The following is an 8,768-nucleotide window of genomic DNA, read 5'->3' as shown; positions in this document are numbered from 1 at the left end:
ATCTAGTGGGGTCCTCCTTTTTTAATCTTGACTCACTGCCCATAAAGTGTCGCTCTCTAGGCTGAGACTCGTCACAGGGTATGTGGCCAATCCCTGATGAAAACACCAGCATTACACAGGTGGCTAGAGTTTCTTCTTACACAGAAATGAAAGTCACACCACCTCACCCATGAGAACAGCGGGGCATTGCGAAGTCCATTCTGAGCTGGCTGGAATCCTCCGGCGGAATGAGGGCACCAAAAGAAAAACTAAGTATTTCAGAGAGGGCATCGTAACTGCCCACACACCTGCAATCGGGGGGAATGAGATCGGTGGTCACTGAAGGACAGGGTGGTCTTGATATTCAGAGCAGGGACCACAGGAACTTGCTTACAAAAAGCAAAAAATCTGCAAGGCCATACATTTCTCTCACAACTATTCAACTCCATGGCTGTGTTCATCCCCAGAAGCAACCATCACCCCAACTCTCCAGATGAAGAAAAGCAGCACAGAGGGTACATCCCGGAGCTTGTGAGGGGCAGAGCTGGGATTTGAGACCGAATCCCAAATCCTGGGTCTTGCCACAGCTTCATGCCATCCCCCAAATCACAATCAAGATGCTGGATTCCAGCCCAGAGGCTGCCTCTGCCAAGCAGTCATCCTGCACTGAGCCAAAGTGTGGCTCCGGGCACCTTTATGTGCAGCAGGGGCCCAGTTTCCAGAAATGCCCGAAGCCAGAAACGATGCCATGGAAACCACCAACCTCTGATAAATGAAAAAGAAGTTGCTCTGTAGGGCACCCCTGCAGGACTGCCCCCAGCCGTGTCTGGGACCCAGCCATCCCTGAGGGCGTGAGGGGCTCTGACGTGGCCCCACCCACAGCAGCCGCACTGACCAGACAGGGAGGCCAACGGCCGGAGGACAGAGCCGGCAAACACAGTCCTGCGGTCTGAAGGCTCGTCTGCGCAGGGCACTGATGGGAGTCAGCCTGCCGTTCTCTTTTTATGGTTTTATGTGGCTTGGACCCTGAAATAAAGGTGCTCTCTGTGGAAGGGAATGAAGAAGGGAAAGGGATGCAGGAATGGACTTTTCTAGAGTTTCTCTTTGGTGCTAGGCACTTGAATTGACCATTTCATCCACACACCGTGGGGCGGGTGTGCACTGTTGCTCCTGTTTCAGAGACCAGGCATTGGCAAAGTTTCTTCATTAGGACCGGGTAGTAAATATATATTTTTTTAATTTTGTGAGCCGTGCAGCCTCTGCCCCAACTGGTCAGCTATGCCTTGTGCACTGTGGGTGCTGTATATACCCTCTGTCGCCATATGGACCACTAGACAATGAGCGAGAGTGGCTGTGCGTCCAGCAAACTCTGCTGATAGACACTCTGAATTTCCTATGATGCTCATGTGTTTTGAAATACCATCCTTCTTCTGAGTTTTTATTGTTTAAATGTAAAAGTGAAAAATATATAAAAATATAAAAATGTGGGGCGCTTGAGTGACTCAGTGGGTTAAAACCTCTGCTTTTGGCTCAGGTCATGATCTCAGGTTCCTGGGATGGAGCCCCACATCAAGCTCCCACATCAGGGGGAGGCTGCTTCTCCCTCTCTCTCTGCCTAGCTGTTCTGCCTACTTGTGATCTCCCTCTGATTTTAAGGTTTTTTTTTTTTAAGATTTTAAGTAAAATCTTAAAAAAAAAAAAAAGGAAAAATGTTTACATGTCAAGTTAGCTTACATTTGCATTTAAAATGTGCATGCAGGGGCACCTGGATGGCGTAGTCAGAGGAGCGTGTGACTCTCGACCTCAGGGTCATGAGTTTAAGCCCCATGTAGAGATTACTTAAAAAAAAGAAAAGGAAAGGAAAGGAAAGAGAAGAAAAGAACTTGGAGCACCTAGGTGGCCCACTAGGTTAAGCCTCTGCCTTCAGCTAAGTCATGATTTCAGGGTCCTAGGATCAAGCCCCACATCGGGCTCTTTGCTTGGCAGGGAGCCTGTTTTCCCCCTCTCTGCCTGCCTCTCTGGCAACTTGTGATCTCTCTCTGTCAAATAAATAAAATCTTTAAAAAAAAGAGGAAAAGAACTAGCACAGGAATGACTCTATTAAAAAAGTAAAGAAAATAAATAAAACGTACATGCAAAAATGTAAAATTTCAAATGCAAGTGACATTTGGGAATGTAACACCCGTTTTTAGTTTGCGGTCCCCACAAAAGCAGCAGCGGATTGGAGGTCGCCCATAGGACATGGTTTGCTGACGCCTGTCCTAGATGATGTCACTGCAGTACGGGAAGGTTCAGCACATTCCTGGGTCACATACATCGTGGCTGACCCAGGAGTCTAACCAGGTACCTAGGTTTGCAAGCTCCTGGTGTAGAATTCCTAAGGGCAGTGTGGATGATAGTAAAAGCCTCCCTATTTTTGACAATTGCAGATAGAACCATAAAGGCATTCATTCATTCATTCATTCATTCGCTGATCTTTCAAAATGTGCAAGACATTCAGGTCAAGAGCCTCTTTTAAGCCTTATGGCAATTCTTCAGAGGGTTGTCAATACAGTGGTCATCTCCATTTCACAAATGGGAGAGCAGAAGGGTGGAGGGAAGCCCACGTTCATTCCATTTTCTCATCTGCCTAGGCATGGTGCGGGTGAGATCATTCCTTATGGAATGTGGCAACAAATAAGTAAAATACATAAAATGAGAAGTTTAAAAAACAGAGAGATATTAAGGTTGAAAAATATATATAATTGCTTCAGATGGGGCCATCCGGCAAAGCTCAGGGTAGGGGCATTTGGGTTGAGTTGCATTTCAGCCATCCAAGATGGGTATCCTAGAGCAGCAAGAAAAGTACAAGATCCAAAGAAGTGGATGGAAGACTGTGTAGCGAGAAGGGACTTCCCTCCTTCCAACAGCAGCCACAGACCCTGGGGAGGTGGGCCAGGCTGGCCTGAGGAGGGCCCAAGGCCATGCCTGGAGGAAGGGATGAGCTGCAGGGCACTGGGAACTCCCGGGGGGCCTCTGCTCCGCTGTGACAATGAAGCAATGATCAGTGCCTGAGTTTAGGAGCACAAGACTAGGGAGTTTCAGAAAGTGCTACAAGAGAGTATTGGAAAAGTGGGGAAAGAGAAAATTGAGCCCAACTGAGGGGCTGACTGCCAGCTGGAAATTCTCAGCTTTTGAGTCTGCAGCCCTCAGGGTGCTAGGAGCTATAGTCAAGCCCTCCCTATAGCCCTGATGGGTAATGGGGGGTGGGAGGTGGCCGGCAGGCCAGCTGAGCAAGAGGAGAGCACTGTCCAATTCGGAACCCTCTGGGCCCCAGTTTTCTCAACCCCCGCCCCCTTTCTGATCCTCACCTTCATGAGGGCTGCGGTCAGCAGCCCCACTTGGCATCAGGAAGCTAACACTCGGAGGCCAAAAAGTTCAACTGAGGCCACATCCTGCCTTTTCCCCGGACTGCTGAGAATGGCCACGCTGATCGATAATGATTAACATGGAGTGCTTAGGATGTGTTTCCATGGGTTTCCCTAGTCAACTGTTTAAGGCTCACAACATGATGAAAAATTATATATATATATATATATATATATATATAGATATAGATATAGATATAGATATAGATATATAGATATATATCTGTAAAAGTTTATATACAGAGTTGCCTGGGCAGTTTCAGTTTGGGTCATGATCTCAGGGTGGTGAGATCAAGCCCCACATCAGGCTCCATGCCCAGCAAGGAGTCTGCTTGAGATTCTCTCCCTCTGCCGCTCCCAGTCGTACTTACTCTCTAAAATAGACAAATAAATCTTTTTTTTTCCCCTAAAAACCTTATTTATTTATTTGACAGAGAGACACAGCAAGAGAGGGAGCACAAGCAGGGGAGTGGAAGAGGGAGAAGCAGGCTTCCTGCTGAGCAAGGAGCCCTAGGTGGGTCTCCATCCCAGGAACCCGGAATTATGACCTGAAATGAAGGCAAACACTAAACGACTGAGCCACCCAGGTGCCCAGATAAATAAATCTTAAAAGAAAAGGTTTGTATATAGAAGACACATATTACATGCTATGCCAACAATTAGCCATGGAGGGTACAACCCTGTCCCTCGGCACCTCCCGAGCCCTGATGTGTCCTTTCCATGTGTGGGAAGTGCCAGTGGGGGACAGAGTCAGTAGGGCAGAGATAGAGATGAAGAACAAACAAGGATTTTTTTTTTTTTTTTTGACAGAGAGCACAAGGTAGGCAGAAAGGCAGGCAGAGAGAGAGAGAGGAGGAAGCAGGCGCCCTGCCAAGCAGAAAGCCCGATGTGGGGCTTGATCCGGGGACCCTGGAATCCTGACCTGAGCTGAAGGCAGAGGCTTTAACTCACTGAGCCACCCAGGCGCCCCACAAACAAGGACCTTGAACGCACCATAGCCTTATTATCTCCCTGGGGGAGGACACAGAGGTCGTGCTGGGAGGGAGTGGGTGGGTGAGCACACTGTGTGGCACGGGCCTGGAAGATCATTCCGAATGAAGGTCAGCCTTCTCTACAGGGAGAAACGGCTGGAGGGTAGCCATTCCCTCAACCCCAGCGGTACAGGCTTAGCAGGCTGCCAAGGCGAGCACTGAACTTGGCCGGGCATGCGGGGTTGTATAATCATCTCAGCCTGGCCGGGTCACTCTGGAACACCGGGGCAACCTTCGTACCAGAAAAACAAACTCTTGACCACTTGCCAGTCAGAGGAGTAAATAGGGGAGCGATCATCCACCAGGGACCCCTGGGTGCTGGGTATTGGTCCTGGTCCTACTGGACTAGTAATAGTCACAGTAACCTAGTCTACTGGAGCTCTTATATGTCAGGTGCATGTGCTCCAAGCTCTAAATGTACGATCTTGTAAGTCATCAAGAAAACACTCTGAGGAAGGTAATAAAACCATCCCCATTTCAGAGCTGAGGACTCGCAGGGTCAGGACTTCCTTTGGACCATCATGCTGTTTGAGAGTCGGGCTGGGACGCAAACCCAGGCCACCTGATTCCTAGAGCTGCCCCCATGGCCTCCAAGCTTCAGGGAGGCAGCTGGGCAGGCGGCAGTTGAAACAGATCTCAGAGCCTGGGGTTACGTAGGATCAGATCTTCGCTCCCCCAGCTTCTGGCTGGAGCTTCGAAGTAATTCTGCTCAGTATCTGTTGTCTCATGGGTGGGATGTGGATCTTTGGTCCTAGGGTGGTCCTAAGAATGGGAGATATAAGCAGAGTGGCTGCCAGTAGTTCCTCCAGAATGTGACTGGTCTCATGGGGCCCATAACCTCTGCCAGAGTAAAGCATGTGTCCGCCCGAACCTCAGGCTCCCCTTCAGCTCCCACGAAGAGTCACCCCGCCCTTCCAGGTTTTACTCTATATAAGGTAAACTCCCAGCTAGGGTAGAAAACCCCAACAAGTGATCCCAAAAGCTACCAAAGACACACATTCTCTCATCTCCCCGCCTCAGGCCTTCCTTCCTCCCAACAAAGTCAACCTTTTAACTCGCCACCATCCTGTCTTGCCGGTTATTATACTCCCTCCACCCAGGGGACAAGGGAAATTAAAAAGTTGGGAAAATCAGCTGAGTGTCGGAGGTAACTAGTTTCTAAATGGAGTATTACCAACCTATGGAAAGAAATTTCTCTCTTGCTCATAAAACATCTCATCACTACTCCAGAAACCTTGAGGACCCCTGCAAAGAGTTGCATTTCAATACAATTGTTTTCCTTTGTGATCCCAAGTGTTGTACCATACACATTTTAAAAGCATTACATTCAAAAAGCATCCAGAGCTTCCCCAGTTTGTAAAGAGTCCAGAGCACACACACACACCAACGTGCGCACACACACACACACACACACACACACACACATCTCAAAGCTCCTCGCATGCCAGGCCCTAGGAAGCCACGAGTTCCTTGCCCTTCATGAAATTATTTCCTAAACAGGTTTACAGAAAGGACCATGTTGTCTCCATCTTTCACTTTCCCTGTGGAAATTCTCCTCTTTTATCTACAAATCTGTGTCCCTGAGAAAGACAGAGGGAGAAGTTAGGCAAAAATGACTCTATTCTGATCTCTATGCACTTTACCAGCTGTGACCTCCTACTCTGTTTGGCAAAACTGCCTATTTCTTGGGGTGCCTGGGTGGCTCAGTCTGTTAGGCAGCTGCCTTCAGCCCCGGTCATGATCCCTTGGTTCTGGGATCGAGCCCCACATCAGGATATCTGCTTAGTGAGGAGTCTTCTCCCCCTCTCTCTGCTTCCCTCCCTCTCAAAAAAATAAATGAAATCTTAAGAAAAAAAAAAAAAAGAACAACAACGAAAAACAAACAAACAAACAAAAAACCCAAACCTGCCGATTTCATTATCTGTACCCCTAGTGCCCTGCAAATTCTGGGAGCGCAGGGGCAATGTTAAATCTATTATTGCACAGCCTAGAACAGCAACTACAAGAAACAAGTCTCAGATGGGTACATGGATGCTGAATCCATGAGGAGGAAAGGCAGGCATGTGGGAGAGAAAGTTCCAAAGCCCTATGGCTTCACTGTTCACTTCTGTGGGTAAACTTCCCTCCCTTGAGCAAATCTCTAGACATTGACTCCTGAGCTCTCAGTTTTTTCTTCTTATTGGGGCCACAAGGGAACAAGCTGGCACAGTGTCTACCTCCTGGGGTTAGAGCCTGGCCATGCCTTCTCTGCCTGGTGGAGGTTTGCCCTGGCCCTTCCCCTGGGAACATGGCAGAGTGACTACCATCCATCCCCCCTGGCAGAGTCCCGGGCTTTCACAAATGACATCTGTGGAGCAGTTCACCCAAACCTGTAGAGTTCACATTCCTGGCAAGTACCTACGCAGCATTCCCTGCTGAGAAGCTGAGCCAGAAAGTAAGTGTTATCTATTTCAAAGGATTGAAGTCACACGCTACATCTTCTCTGACAATGGAAATAAATTAGAAGTCAGCAAGCATGGAAAACCCCCCAACTATTCAAAGAAACTCTCTTAGTGTCTGACAAGGGGCTGGTACTCAATGATTTCTGCCCCGCTATCTTTCTCCTCTGGGGCAGAGCAGGGGAGGGGGTCAATGTGATGGCTGCGGTCCGGTGTACAGCAGTTGCTGCCTGATCGACACAGCCAGCTGGGACCGTGAGTCAACCCGGGAGCCCCTTCTGAGCCCCTTGACTTTCAACAGATCACATTCACACAGGAAGGTCTCTGCTGTGCTGCCAATCGGGTCCCCCTCCCCCACCCCTGCTCTCTACTCTGAGGGGCCCAATCTTCTCAAGGGCCTGCCCGGTGTCAGGCCCCACCAGGTGATGGATCTTGCTCTGGTGGCTCAGAATATTCTCTGGCAAATAAAATGAAGTTCATTTTGTTTAGGGATTTGACTGATACTCCTTGAGGAAAAGATGAAGGTAGCACGTAAGAAAGGCCTGCTTTCCTTTGGTGCCATTTTAGGGGGTGTCCGTGAGACCAGCGGTATAGTCAACCAGAAAGAAACTCAACGGCCAGGTTATTTGAAGTAAACGGTGACTGAGGCCCTGACATTGCTGGATTCGGGAATGAGGTGGGATCTGAATTTTACTTAAGGATTTGCTTGAGCTTTCGAAGGCTGTGACCTGATCTGTGTTTTCAGTTCATTATATAAATGGGCAATGATGATGCTGATAATCCACGCCCCCCGCAACAAGAGCCGGAAGGTGGGGGAACATGTTGTTGGCAGAAATGGGCAGCGCGTAAACAACGTTTCACCAAGACAAAGCTGGTCCGAGCATCCTTTTCCCACAGGTCAGAATAAAGATCTCCTACGCTGGAATGAGTGGGAAATTAAGACCATAAATTAAAGCACATCTGGAGGGGCTGGCGTGTGACAAAACTTCTTCAGAACTCCGTCTATGGAAGATTTCCCATGGGATCCCATCAAGAAAGGAAGTTTTCGGAGGCAAGATTCTAGTCCAGTTTTGTCACTTTCTAGCTGTGGGGCCAAGGGGACAGGACTTCAACTCAGCTTCCTTCCCTGTACAGTGGGGACAAAGGTAAAAGAACCTGCCTCAGAGGGTGGTTGCGATGACGCACAAAGACACTGAGCAAGTAGCTTACACAGAATAACAAACATTCTAGAGCCCTTATCATGCGATCTAAGCAAACACAGTTAATGTTCAGGACAGTCCTGGGAAGGAAGCTGTTCCCATTTTGTAGGTACGACCATTAAAGCCCAGTAAAGCTAAGAAACTTATCCAAGGACACAAGCTGTAAGTCATAGAGGTGGGATTTCACACTCAGGTCTAACTCCGGAGCCTCAGGAAACTTCCAGTCTAATAGGAATGTCCCACAGAAACACCACCTCTGACGTTAACCAGGAGGCCCAGCCACACTGCTCCAGGGACAATGCACTGGACTCATCCTATAGGAACAAGGGTTGTAGTGCCCCATTTCAGCTGGACCTAGAAGGACATGTTGGTTGTCTTTTTTCTTTTTTTAAGATTTATTTATTTATTTGAGAGAGAGAGAAAGAAAAAGTGAGCAGGGGGAGGGGGAGAGAATCCTCAAGCAGACTCCCCGCTGAGCACACAGCCGGCCATGGGGCTTGATCTCACAACTCTGAGATCATGATCTCAGCCAAAACCAAGAGTTGGACACCGGACTGAGCTGCCCAGGGGCCCTGACATTTCGTTTTCGCTGAGCAGAGGAGCAGGTAAGAAGAATCTTATTTGTGGAAAACTCATATTTACAAAAGCAAGAAGGTATGAAAAGGAATCCCCTGTTAAGCAGGACTGGAATGGCCGCTGAGCTGAGCACTGGGC

Source organism: Mustela nigripes, chromosome 3 (assembly GCF_022355385.1).
Source record: "Mustela nigripes isolate SB6536 chromosome 3, MUSNIG.SB6536, whole genome shotgun sequence".
Lineage (NCBI taxonomy): Eukaryota > Metazoa > Chordata > Mammalia > Carnivora > Mustelidae > Mustela > Mustela nigripes.
The sequence above is the reverse complement of the archived record's forward strand: the minus strand, read 5'-3'. Positions refer to the sequence as shown.